Source organism: Eublepharis macularius, chromosome 14 (genome assembly GCF_028583425.1).
Source record: "Eublepharis macularius isolate TG4126 chromosome 14, MPM_Emac_v1.0, whole genome shotgun sequence".
NCBI classification, from domain to species: domain Eukaryota; kingdom Metazoa; phylum Chordata; class Lepidosauria; order Squamata; family Eublepharidae; genus Eublepharis; species Eublepharis macularius.
The window spans coordinates 62,794,423-62,808,348 of NC_072803.1; the positions used below are offsets into that span (position 1 = coordinate 62,794,423).

The following is a 13,926-nucleotide window of genomic DNA, read 5'->3' on the forward strand; positions in this document are numbered from 1 at the left end:
ATTTATTTCATGATCGTTTTGAGAAATTGAATACTGAACTGTAATAGAAAACTTTCTACTCCACGTTGCTCCTCATAGCCATAGTGAAGAGACTGGGAGGAGGATTTCTAACATATTCCTCCAAGAACCACCATCTCTTTTTATGCATATAAAAAAAATTGTTCTGCTTTTCTCCTGCAAAGCTAAACAAGGCCCCTTCTTGGATTTGAAGCTGGTTAAGCAAGAACATGATTAACAGGGTAAACATTTATTCCACTAATTCTATAGCATGTTCCAGATTTCATAGCCGTGCAGTTAAGCATAAGATTAGCTCAAATGTCAACCACAGTTAACACCAACTCGTGAATGAATGCAGACAAGCCAGTTTACGATGGGACTGCTTGGTCATCATCTCCCCTCCATTTCTAAATAAGACACTGGAAATAGTGATGAAATGGTGCAATAATATATTGGCAGAACTATCATCATCACTCTATAGTAATTTGGCAAGTATAGTGCCCAGATCATATGAAGTGATGGTATCATTTTACTATGTTCTGGTTAGACTTAATTTGCATTAGTGTGTTTAGTTTTGGGCATCAGAGTTTAAGAAGGATGTTGCCAAGCTGGAACGTGTCCAAAGGAGGGCACCAACGATGGTGAGGGGTCTGCAGACCAAGTCCTATGAGGAAAAGTTGAAAGAACTTGGTATGTTTAGCCTAGAGAAGAGGTGACAGAGAGGTGATATGATATCCCTCTTCAAGTATCTCACAGTGGACAATAAAAAACGCTAATTCGGCATTAAGCTATGAGGCATTGGGAAGCTTTTTTGCGGATAAGATCTTGTTGCTCCACCGGGATTTGCCAGCGGCACTTGATACAATATATGAACTAGAGGCCCCTTGGCTGCCTTCAGGGTTGATATTGGATCACTTCAGGCTACTATCCCAGGCTACTATCCTGTGTTGTGTGAAGGCTACCACATGCCCACTGGACTTGCGCCTGTCATGGCTGTTGAAAGCTGGTGATGCCAGGGTCCGGGCCCCTTTAGCTGACACCAGTAACCTTTCTTTGAGTTCCGATGGTTTTCCTAGACTCTTTGAAGAAGGCAGTGGTGCAGCCCTTATTTAAAAATACCACCACTGGATCCGATTGATCCAACCAATTATCGACCAGTGTCGAATCTTCCATTCCTGAGTAAGGTAATTGAGAGGGCAGTCACGGAACAGCTGCAGGTATTCCTAGATGACTCCTCTATCTTGGACCCATTTCAGTCTGGCTTCCGGCCTGGCCATAGTGCGGAGATGGCTCTGATCACCCTAACAGATGATTTACGGCAACAACTAGATCGGGGCAGGTCAGCGCTGCTGATACTTTTTGATCTAACAGCAGCGTTCGACACAGTCAATCATAATCTTTTGACTCGCTGCCTCACCACCATGGGAATCCTTGGGACATCCCTGCAATGGCTGAGCTCCTTTCTCCATGAGCGGGGACAGAGGGTTGCGCTAGGGGAACAGATGTCCACCTGCCATCCTTTTGGAGTGTGGCATCCCTCAGTGGGCGATTCTTTCCCCAATGTTATTTAATGTCTATATGTGCCCCCCTTGCTCAGTTGGTTCATGGCTTTGGGCTGGGTTGTCACTAGTATGATGATGACACTCAGCTCTATCTGTTGATGGATGGCCAGTTAGATGCTGTTCTGGACTCAGATTGTAATTTTGCTGTCTGGGGACATGATTGTGCTGCCCTATGAATTTATTTCACAACATTTCTCCTGTTTTGTCTGTATTATTTATGCCAATAAAGGTTGCTGTGGCTGGACTCCTTGGCTGGATGTCTGGATGCCGTGATGAAATGGTTGTGTCAGAGCCATCTGAAGTTGAATCACCTGAAGACAGTATCTGGATCATGGGATGACAGAATTGGGAATCCGGCTCCCAACCTTGGCAGAGTGCAATTATGGCTATCTTCGATGGTGAAGCGTCTTGGTGTGCTCCTGGATGCCACACTTTCTATGGAGGCCCAGGTTGCAGCTATAGCCAGATCTGCATTTTTCCATCGTCGGCAGATCAGGCAATTGGTACTTATCTCTTGTCCCAGGACCTAGCTTCAGTAATCCATGTAACGGTCACCTCTAGACTACTGCAACTCGCTTTATGCTGTGCTGCCTGTGGGCTTGACCTGGAAATTACAACTGGTCCAGAATGCAGCAGCATACGTCCTCATGGGGATGTCATTTAAGGCACACATCCACCCTGTGTTATGCCAGGTGCACTGAATCCCAGCGAGTTCTGGATCCATTCAAGGTATTGGTTCTAGTATTTAAAGCCCTTCGCAGACTGGGACCTGCATACCTGCGGGACCGCCTCTCCCATTATGTCCCCTGCAGGGACTTGTGCTCTATGGATAAGCAGCTCCTGGTGGTCCCCAGCGTGAGGGACATTCGGCTGGCCTCAACTAGGGCCAGGGCTTTTCTGCCCTGGCCCCGGCCTGGTGGAACACAATCCCACTGGACATCCAGGCCCTGAGGGAGTGCAGGGCCTGCAAGACGGAGATGTTCCATTGGGCCTTTGATTAGGGGCCACCTCTGTGTCCCCCCTTTCTGACCACCTGCCCTCCTTTTGCAGCCGCCCCGGATTTACATCATGGCGGTACCCATGGCATGTAGTGGTTTTATACTAGCCTGGTTTGATCAGTGGTGCCTGAATTTCTTACCTGGATTAAGCGATTTTTATGTTTTTACTGTATTTATTGAAATATTGTTGGAAGCTGCCCTGAGCCTGCTTGTAGGAAGGGTGGGGTATAAGTCAAATAAATAATAAATAAAATATCTGACAGGCTGTCACACAGAAGATGGAGTGGAGTTGTTTTTTGTTGCCCCAGAGGGTTGGATCAGAAACAATGGGTTAAAATTAAAGTGCAAGAGTTTTCATCTAAACATTAGGAAGAACCTCCTGACAGAGCGGTTCCTCAGTAGAACAGGCTTCCTTGGAGGTATTTAAGAAGAGGCAAGTTGGCCACCTGACAGCAATGATGATACCATGACTCAGTAAGAATGTACGCAGATTGGGACAGGGAGGGCATGAAGGGATTAGCTGGTGTTAGGTTTTCGTGGTCCTTTCTTATATGCCATCGCCCATTTGGGGTCAGGAAGGAATTTTCCTCCAGGCCAGATTGGCCAGGGATCCTGGAGTTTTGTTTTGTGCATACAGCACAAATTGTGAATTTTCTGCATTGTGCAAGGAGTTGGACTAGATGACCCTTGAGACCCCTTCCAGCTCTACGTTTCTAATAACTAAAAAAAGAGCACCAGTAGCCATGGAATACTACCAAACTAGCTATATGTCTTGCATCATTTTAGTATACATTTAAAAGTGAACATACTTCACCGTATTTTCCACATGACAAAGTGATTGCCTGAATGCATCTGGTGTTCTCTGAAGTCAGTAAGGGAGTTCCCACAAGAGAGGGATTGGACAGAAATGGACAATCCTGTGGCTCACTCCCAAGAGGTCACATGGTTAGGTGAAGGGGGAGGTTTGTGTCATCTTCTTTACCAGGTTCTGTGTTCTACGTTTGAAAGCTGCCCTAGAACTAGACTTTCATGATTGTTAATCAATTGTGACAGTTCCTTTTCAAAATGTAGTAAAATTTGGCACTGTCCCAACTAGAATAATGCCAGTTCTCACTTCCCTTAATTAGACAAAATGGCACACTAATATACACAATGAGCATTATAAATCGTGAACACCTTGTCAGCTGTCAGAGAGAGTGTTTCAAGATACCTTTATTTTCTGACGAGTGGTTCATTTTTCTCAGATAAGAAACAAGTTCCTAATGTTATCAGGAGGACTATAATTGATTTTCTTCTACTCCTTTTCCCCTCCACTCATTGCTTTTTACTGCTTTCTTTTCCTCTCCTTCTAAACCCCCATCCCCTACTTCCTGGAGCCTTATACAAATAAGACATATGAAGATTTTTATGTTTATATATTTTTATACAGCTCTGGAATCCTGGAATGGTAAACAATATTCTTCTCTCTCCATTTTATCCTCAAAACCCACCTGTGGTGCAAGTTAAATTGAGACTGTGATTGGCCTACAGTCATGCAGTAAGCCACATGGCAAAATGGGGATTAGAACCCAGATTGCCTAGATCGTAGCCCAACACTAGTCACATCACCAAAGAACCACAAATGTTTTTTGCATTTCTTCCTCTAATGGAAAAGCACTTTAAAATTTTGCTTTATTTTGTAATCAGAGCAAATAAGCATGCTTTACAAGACAAGTCAACGTAGAGACTCAACCTGTGTGGATGAGACAACTTGCGGGCCATCTTTTTTGCAGCCGTCAAGCACTGAAAGCAGCCATGAGAAGAGGTCTTCAATGAAAACAAGAACAGTGGAAGGACACACAGGGCTGTGGAATATCGTAATGGCTAAGTTGTGCCCAGGAAATCACTGGAGAAGTTAGAAAATGGCCGCCCCCCCCCAACAAAACAATGGAAAAATTGGGAAATTTGGGGGAATACTGAAAAAATTCCCATGATTCCACCACCCCCTCCATTTTGGGAATGAATAAAATGCTTTTAAAAACAGTTTTATTTACTTAAAACATACAGGATGAGAGACTTTTAAAAAGGCATTAAATAATGCCAATTCCTATGCATATATTCCTACAACATATATTAAGGATATTTTCTTTGTTTAAATGAGTGACTGTGGCAACAAATAATATGTTATGTGTTAGATAATAAATTACCAAAACAGTTCCATATTTTCAAAATTATAAATTTTAAATTGATATTCAGTTTTGCTGATAGTCCTATTCAGATTATACAACACAGTTTCTGTTCAAAGAATACACTCTTTCTTTTACTACAAAACTTATTTTTTACTTCAGCATTTATTTTTAACTATGGCAAAAACTAAGATACGTGTTAAAGTAGAAAAAGGTGCAATGCTCTGTTTCAAGCACTAGATATATCTGCAATTTTGTTTTTAGAAACCTAAGGCATTTTATTCTTGTAATTTTCATAAATACATCAATTGATACAATTTTACATGCTAAATAAGTTGTAAATTATGTGTTTTAGGTGCTAAAGCAGCAAAAGTGGGTTTAATAGGAAAGAAAGTATTTCATACATTTTAATTTTCCCTAACATTTCCAGAGAACAGAAGCCAAGTGGCTGGGATGCAAATCAGCACTCTGCTGGTTCGAATCCCACTACTACCCTCAGTGCAGGACTGTTTTATGGTGTACCTATATGGATTATGGCTTTCAACAAGGAAGTGGAAAGAGTACAATCCAACTTCCTATGAAAAATATTGGGCCTTCCCATGTGTGTGTCTTATGCGGCTATCTGCCTTGAAACCAATCAAAGACTCCTTGAGACTAAAGCATGGATTAATACTATCAAATTTTGGTTACATCTACATTTTAAGAATAATGAGGACAGCCTCATCTTTCACATGCTGATGGAGTCTCAGTCATCCAAGTGGCTTAACCACATAGAAGAAAAAATTAACTCAACTTAATATTGAAGATTTATTTTCCCTCACAGAAAAATCAGCTTACGCAATGGTCAGACAAAGACTCCTCAATATCGAGATTCAGAATCTCAGGAGTCTTGCAAAAGGCAGATGTTCACCCCTGGGTTTGAAGTTTTTATTCCATGGATATAGGGCAGAATAGCTTACTTGTTTAATGGCCCCACATTATCACAGAGCTTATTCGTTAGCTCGGTTTAATGTGCTACCTTCCGCGATACTTTATGGGAGATTCCATAAAATGCTATATGCTAACAGGTTATGCACTTGTGCTCAGTGAGATACAGAAACCCTGGAACATGTTTTTTTGTATTGTACTTATTACTGTGATATACGTCCCACACTTTATTGATCCGCTGAGAGCAAATTGGGAAAGCCGATAAACGTAAAATTATCTTCCTATTGGCTACTTGGAACCAAAAGGTGATCGAAACTGTAGCTAACTTTTTGTATCTTGCGTCTATGAGGCGAGTTGTGTCTTTGTAGACTGAGTTTTGATTGTGTTGAGTGTTTTTGTTATTAATATGAATGTAATGCCAATAAAGTTTGCTGCTGCTACTACCCTGAGCTCAGCAGGTTGCCTTGGGGAAGCCCCTCCTCTCAGCCCAGCTCCCCAGCTGTATTGTGGGGATAATAACACTGACTTTGTTCACTGCTGAGTGGAGCACTAATCTGTCTAGAAGAGTGGTATATAAACAGAGTTATTGTTATAATATTTTTCCCCGTGGCTTCAACATTTCTCAAAATTTTACAATTCTGGATTGGCCATCCATGTTTTAAGCCATTAATTTTCTCAGCAGCCTTTGGCAGTTTGGCCTTAGTTTCCTCACTGCCCTAAAAAGATAAAAACACTGTCCTACCTTACAAGGTTGCTGCTGTCATGATTACTGAGAACCTATGTGAAGTGCTTTAAACAGCCCAAGTTCTTTTCATACAGTATGAAATAAAAATATAGTTGAAAGACACACAAAGAACTCCTCCCTAGTTGCCTGGCTCTTCCTTCTTTTCTGGCTTTTTATACTTTTTAGCAAATCTGCAAGCTTTCTACTGTAAATCCACGATCATTCTAGGACACTAGAATGTTCCCTCTTGTCACATCTGCACCGTCACCAAAGTGGGGGCAGGACATATCAGACTCTATACATCTTTGCCTAACATTGCGGCTGCAGCATCTTGCCCCCACACCGCCAAACTTCTTCCAAGAGCAGCATAACTCTCAATTGTGAGGAACCACCACAAGCTTTTTAAAAAGGCAATTCTGGTTGAAATCCTGAGGGCAATCAAAGAATGGGCTCACAGATAAAATCAAAGAATGGGCTCACTGGCAAGCAGCTGAGGCCACCTCACGTTAGAGACAGAATCTTATAAACCAGAAGAAACAAACCAGCAAGCTCCAGCATGCCTAGGAAAAAACACCATGATTCTTGCTGCACAAAAGCATCCAATCTGCAGGACACAGAAGTGTCTACTGTGCTGCAACAATGGTTCCCACAACCCAGAATATATTAAATTTGCTAAAAGTCAGTATGAAACCATTCATGTTTAAATAGGCCTCAAGGAAGGCAAGGTATTTGTATGCATTTGGACTGCCATTAAGCCGCGCAGCACAGGTGGCTGCTCCACCAGCTCTCAGAATACCTGTTTAACAATATGCATCCATGACATTTCTTCACTCATAGCTAAAGCTCATCCCAAAATGTTTATACAGCCATCCACACTGTCCCAATTAAACGGACATTTTTGGCAGTTATCAACCAGAGCTGCTGCCTGCTTTGTTCTCATGCCCAGAGACAAGAGCCTTAGTTAAGGTTTTTGTCATTGTGTCACTAGCCTCCTGCTGGAAATTTCAATTCTAATGGGCTACCCTGCTGAGCAGGCCCCACAGGCATTAGCTCTGTGCCATTTCTTACAACACCCAACCGCACAACGCAGCCTCTGCATGTTCAGAGGTTTCCCCTCCTTTTTATTTTATTTCATTTTTCCATTCTTCAGGCAGGGACTATGCCAGATTGCTTAGCTGGCTGTCAACAGGCATCTATGTAGAAATCTATGATTGTGGAACCACAACAGAAACAAAGCAGTCACTAAAGAGAAATTGGAGATAAGCAGATGCAACTGAGCGAATGCCAATTATAAAATCAGCTCATTTGATGAAATCTCGTCCATCTTTATGCTTTGCTTGAAGATATATTATTTGAATTGGGTGGTTTGTATTCATCATTACTACCTCTAACACATCCAAGTAATTTAACCTAATGTTCTGTTTACATTTACAGGATAATTGCATTATCCAAAGAGGCTTTCTTCACCGACTGACACATTGATTACTGTAAAGCTGGTCGTGAGTCTTACCAGAAAAAAAATGCTATTTCAATGATTCTCAAGCAGTAGGCAAAGATCAAGGCTGCCCAATCCAGAATATCAAAACAGGGACAATTATTGTGCATATAATGTAAATATTTTCATATCAATGTAGAATTGTTACAACTGCTCTTCCTCGGTATTTTTGTGTTTTTTTCAATCACCATATGCCCATGTGTATAAATAAATGAACAAGGAAACCATACCTTCAAAGCTAGACTCTGAACGTAACATACAGCATGCCTTGACAACTTTTCTTTGGCTCTTGGCGGCCCAAAATTTAGGACTCAGACTCATTTTCATCCTTCAAGGTTTCGTATGTCATCATATTTCTAATTATTACTACCCCAAAACTTAAATCCTAAGCCCTTCAAAGTTTGTTATAACTTTATTTAAAGCCATGACAGAAGTGTTGTATGTAAAATAATAAAAATAACAACAGCAACATTCAATTTATATACCACCCTTCAAGGCAACTTAACACCCACTCAGAGCGGTTTACAAAGTATGGTATTATTATCCTCACAACAATCACCCTGTGAGGTGGGTGGGGCTGAGAGAGCTCTGAGAGAGCTGTACCTGACCCAAGGTCACACCAGCTGGCTTCAAGTGGAGGAGCAGGGAATCAAATCCAGTTCTCCAGATCAGAGTCCTGCCGCTCTTAACCACTACGCCAAACTGGTTACCCCAGCTGAAATCACCATACCAAAAAGTTGATCTCTAACCCTAGCATAACTTCTCCCCAATTTTCAAAATTAAATTACTGCTTTCAAAAGCTCCATTTAATTGAATATTGGACCCAGTATAAGAGGCAACTGGTTACCAAATGAATTCATTCATTATGACTGAATGGTGTAAAGCAAGGGCACTTACTCCATAGCTTGCAGACAGCCACATTAGCAATTATCATCACCCAAAAAAGCCACATGTGCTTTTTACCCCTGGCATGAGGCCTGACCCTCAGGCAGGATCATGGCTTCGCCTTCCCTCTGGAAATGCCCGTTTCGAGGTGGAACCTACCCTCCAACCCGAAGCCCCATTCGCAAGGGCCTTGCCCACTTCCCTGAACTATAGGGCAGGTGCCACATTGGAGAACGGTGCTCAGAAGAGCCACAGGTGGCATGCCAAAGAGCTGCATGCGGCTCCTGAGCCACTGTGTGAGGGTCACCACTGGAAAGGTAGGTTTGCATAGAAAGAACAAGAACTTCACGCCCATTGCTTTTTTAATGTCATACAACAAAAACATTCTGATACGAGATGTTAAATAGATATAGGATTGGATCCTTCCTGCCAGCTTTTTTACTCAGTCTCTACCAATTCCTCTCCCATTCCCATGGCTTTTGTCCTTGCAGGTCCCATGATATAAAAAATAACACTTTTGGCAGTCAAAGGGGACCCCTTTCCTCCCCTTTTCACCAGTGAAAAAACTGGTTGGATTCAGCCCTTTTTGCTAAGTGACACTACAATTAAGTCATTACTGAAAATGCTAGGCATCACAATGAATTTCTAAGCAACACAGAGACTGGGATATTTTTTTTGAACCCTGATATACACACGGAAATTATATGCTTCTTAAAACAGACAGAAAAGCACATTTTAAATTGTGAGGACTGACTTTAATCTCATTTTTATTTAAATATACACAACATGAAAAGATAATTTTTAAAATGTCATTGGTATTTATATGAGATTAAATTTACAAACATGCAATTTTAAGGCTCTAATCTCATATTAACACTACAGAAACAAATGGTGTGCCAGATACTTAGCACTTAGTCTTTATATTGCTTTTATGAGAGCTCTAACAGCTTTACGTTGGCAGCACTCTTACAACCACCTTGTAAAATAGGTCAATACTAGTTATCATTTAGTACTTAATATCCTTTCAGGTAATAAGTGAACAGAACCTTTTTAAACCCCCTGAGCCCCCCAGAGAGCAGAGTTAAGAAAGAAAAAAGGTTAATAGGATCTCAAACAGTTCTATTGGTGGGAAGCCGAGAAAACATGGTGCCCCTAGATCCAGTCTTTCTTTAAACCTTCCAGCTATTAATTCCAAGAAAAGGTAAACTTGTCTCAAGTTGCACGTCCCAGGTCTACTCAACAGGGCCAGTTGACTTTCTCACAGGGACTGAGTAAACTGTTCTTACTGAACTACCCCAAATGAAGGTCCTCGCTGCAAAAGCATTTCCTATTCTGAAAACGACAGAAGTCTCTTTTAAAGGAACAGGCCTTTCCTTATTCTCAAGGGGGTTGTCTACAGTTACAAAAAGTTGGGATATACTGAAAGACAAAACAAAACTATGCTAAAACTCTGTAAGACAAATCTAAAGACGATGATCTTGGGCTGGAGTACCCAACTCAAGCAGTTACCTGGATCATCAAGCTGCTGACTGGGCCACCTGGAGGCATCACCTATGTCATGGGGCTCAGTGATAGTGAGGACTCCTCAGGAGGAGAGGAGCCTCGTGTAGCCAGCCCTGACGCAGCAGAGCCCAGGGATCGGGAAGAACCGCTGCTGGCTGATCAGCATCCGCAACCAAAAACTATTCAATTAATGTATTTAGAATGTGTTAAAGTGCAAAAGTGCAATACAATACAGTCAATAAATACAATAAATATATCAATAAATATGTCAGTAAATATTGCTATGCAAAATCAATTCATGTTTGTCTGTCCAATGAATTTCAAAAGTTCTGAAATGTTTTGTAATCACAAAGAGCACCAGGAAGTAAGGGGGATGGAATTCTGACTCGCTGGTCTCCACTAGGTGAATATAATGCCAAGAGGCAGAATTGCCGACGGGATGGTGCAGGCACGATTCTCCAATTCCTGTTTCGTACTACGTCTTCTTCTTGGGCAATATCTCTAGTGGTCTACAATAATAAATTTCAAATCATACATACATTTACAGAATTAAAATAAAGGTATCACAATATGTAACGATACACAAGCCTGTTTAACTTACTCAGACCTTCCCCACATTCCTGTGTGAAGTGCTCCAAGAGGCAATCATGTTGTGACAGACAGTAACTCATTGATTTCTGGGAAGCTACTAAATACGGAGCTGTTGCAATCAGTCTTAAAGGGGACATGCATATCTAATTCACAATTCCCTGAGGTAGGTGGTAGCAGAATCAGTACCTTTTTGGTTGCTGAATCATTTCAACCAATAAAGCATGAAAGATCTAGTTCTTGGTTCAATCCATGTGGAGTTAAAGTATTCAATTTGTAAATCCACTTCGCCTCCAGTTGGAGAAGTCTCCTAGAGTAGTTTATTTGGGACTGGTCCTGTAATATTGTCAACATTGAGATGCTCAAATCACAATTTCCTCTATGTACTGAATGGAAATGAGTCACTAAAGGGGCATCATGCACCTGGTTCCTTATTCGTGAAAGGTGTTCTTGGATCCTGACTTTGAGTGGTCTAGTTGTGCTGCCCACATAATATAGACCACACGGACATTTTATTACATAAACCACATTATTTGTTTTGCATGTAGAAAAAGCCGGATCCCTGACTACCGCAATTCCAATACCTTCTAGTTTGGTCATCATGTGGCACATATTGCATTCTCCACAAGGAAAATGTCCCTTAGGTAAGGATCTAGTTGGGGCTGCCCTAACCCTATATTCTGAACATATTAGAATGTCTTTTAAGGATCTAGTACGTCGGAGGCCAATCATTGGTGGAATTTCACAACCAGGTATATCCTCTATTAAATGCCAATGCTTTCTAATGATCCTGCTAATCTGGTTGGCCAAAGGTGTATAGTCTATGGCCCACGGAACCCCTGTTCTATCCCCTAGTGTTTTTCCTTCAGCATCCACAACCAGCAGCTGAACCAGAAGCACCGACACCCTCTAGCCCCAACACCACTGGTGAAGCGCAGTCAAGGATGTCCAACCCCCCAGCTTCACCCAGAGAGCGCCGCAGACAAAGGCAACGTGTGGAGCTGCAGGAAAGGCTGCAGAAGCGCACACCTCCTGGCCAGACGCCAGCTGCTTGTGGAGAGTGATGAGGGGTGACCACAGGATAGCACCCAAGCAGCTGCCTGCAAGCCCAGCCTCACTATAAAACCCAGCCGCAGAAGACCAGGAGGCGTGGAAGCAACGCGTCAGAATCCTGCTAGTGCTGTGACCTCTCTATTGAACTGTGCCTTGCTCTTGTGACCTTTGGACTGTGCCTTCACTCTGCCTTTGCTTAGCCCTTGAACCTTGCTGATAATTTATTTATTTTATTCCATTTGCATTCCACTCTTCCCAAAGCCTGCAGGCTCAGGGCGGCTCACATACATCTAAAACACACAATAATAATAATTTACATTAGATACATTTAAAATAACTTAAAACAATAATACAATATTTAAGTATTTAAAAAATCTATATAAGGCAGCACCAAAACAATCAATTGCTGTTACCCATCAATCAATAGTTCACATTCAGCAGAACAGCCGTTAGGTGGTGGATGGTTCTATACAGGGAGGGACTCAATGTCCTCTATTCGGCCATTGGGGGCTCGACTCAGCCCCGGCCATATGCCTGGCGGAACAGCTCCGTCTTACAGGCCCGGCGAAAGGATAGCAGGATCCTGCCAGGCCCTGGTCTCATTTGACAGAGCATTCCTCCAGGTTGGAGCCAGGACCAAAAAGGCCCTGGCTCTGGTCGAGGCCAGGCGGGCCTCCCTGGGACCAGGGACCACTAGTAGTTGCTTATCTCCTGATCAGAGCATCCTCTGGGGCACATATAGGGAGAGGTGTTCCCGCAGATACACAGGTCCCAGTCCACATAGGGCTTTATAGGTAAGTACCAAGACCTTGAATCTGATTCGGTACTCCGCTGGTAACCAATGCAGCTGGTATAATACCGGTGTTATATGAGCACCACCAGACACTCCGGTGATGACACGCGCTGCTGCATTTTGGATCAGTTGTAACTGCCAGATCAGACTCAGGGGAAGCCTTGCGTAGAGCGTGCTACAGTAGTCTAACCTAGAGATGACCATTGCTTGGACCACTGTAGTTAAATTGCAGGTCGAAAGGTAGGGGGCAAGCTGTCTGGTCTGCCGAAGATAGGAAAACGAGGACCTGGCAACCGCTGCGACCTGGGCCTCCATATTCAAGGAGGCATCCAGGACCACGCCCAGGCTCCTGACTCTCGAAGCTGGTGTAACCAGTGCCCCATCGAGGGCCAGGAGCTGGAGCCCTGAAACCACACCCCCGCGACTCGAGTACAGGACCTCCATCTTCGTGGGATTTAATTTCAGCCAACTCTGTCTCAACCATCCAGCCACGGCATTAAAAGCATGCTCCAGGACATCCGGGGCCGAGCCAGGCCAGCCGTCCATCATCAGGTATAATGGGGTGTCATGCACATACTGATGACACCCAAGTCCGAAACTTCACACCAGCTGGGCAACAGGGCGCATGTAGATATTAAACAGCAGTGGGGGGAGCATTGCTCCCTGCGGTACTCTACACACCACTGGACAGCAGGACAACAACTTCTCCCCCTGTGTCATCCTCTGTCCCCGACCATGGAGAAAGCAGATAAGCCACTGTAATGCTGTCCCTTGTATCCCCACATCGGCGAGGCGGTGGGTCAGATGATCATAATCGACCATCTTGAACGCTGCTGAGAGATCTAATAATATCAGCTGCGCCTGTCTGTGAGGGCGACCAGCAATGTCTCCGTCCCATGTCCCAGGCAAAAACCGGACTGGAAGGGCCGACGTATCCTTTAGGAAACTCTGCAGCTGTTTCTCTGCCGCCTGCTCAATCACCTCACCCAGAAATGGGAGGTTCAAAACTGGGCAGTAACTGACTGGGTCAGCGGGATCCAGTGGTTTCTTCAGCAGGGGCTGTACCACAGCCTTCTTCAACGCCCTGGGAAAGATCCCAGAGCTCAAGAACAAATTAATTATAGCCTCCAAGGTACGCCATAGTTTGTCGGCACTGGCTTTCACCAGCCACGATGGACACAGGTCCAAGTGGCATGTGGTAGGCCTCACTGCCTGCAGGATCTTTGGACTGCTTGA

The 13,926-nt window shown here is 43.4% G+C and overlaps 1 protein-coding gene across 3 annotated transcripts in view; it reads right to left on the reverse strand.

Moving 5' to 3' along the window:
• The window catches only part of MED27 (mediator complex subunit 27), a 219,403-nt gene that overhangs the window by 185,792 nt on the left and 19,685 nt on the right, over positions 1 to 13,926 (reverse strand). The window lies entirely within an intron of this gene.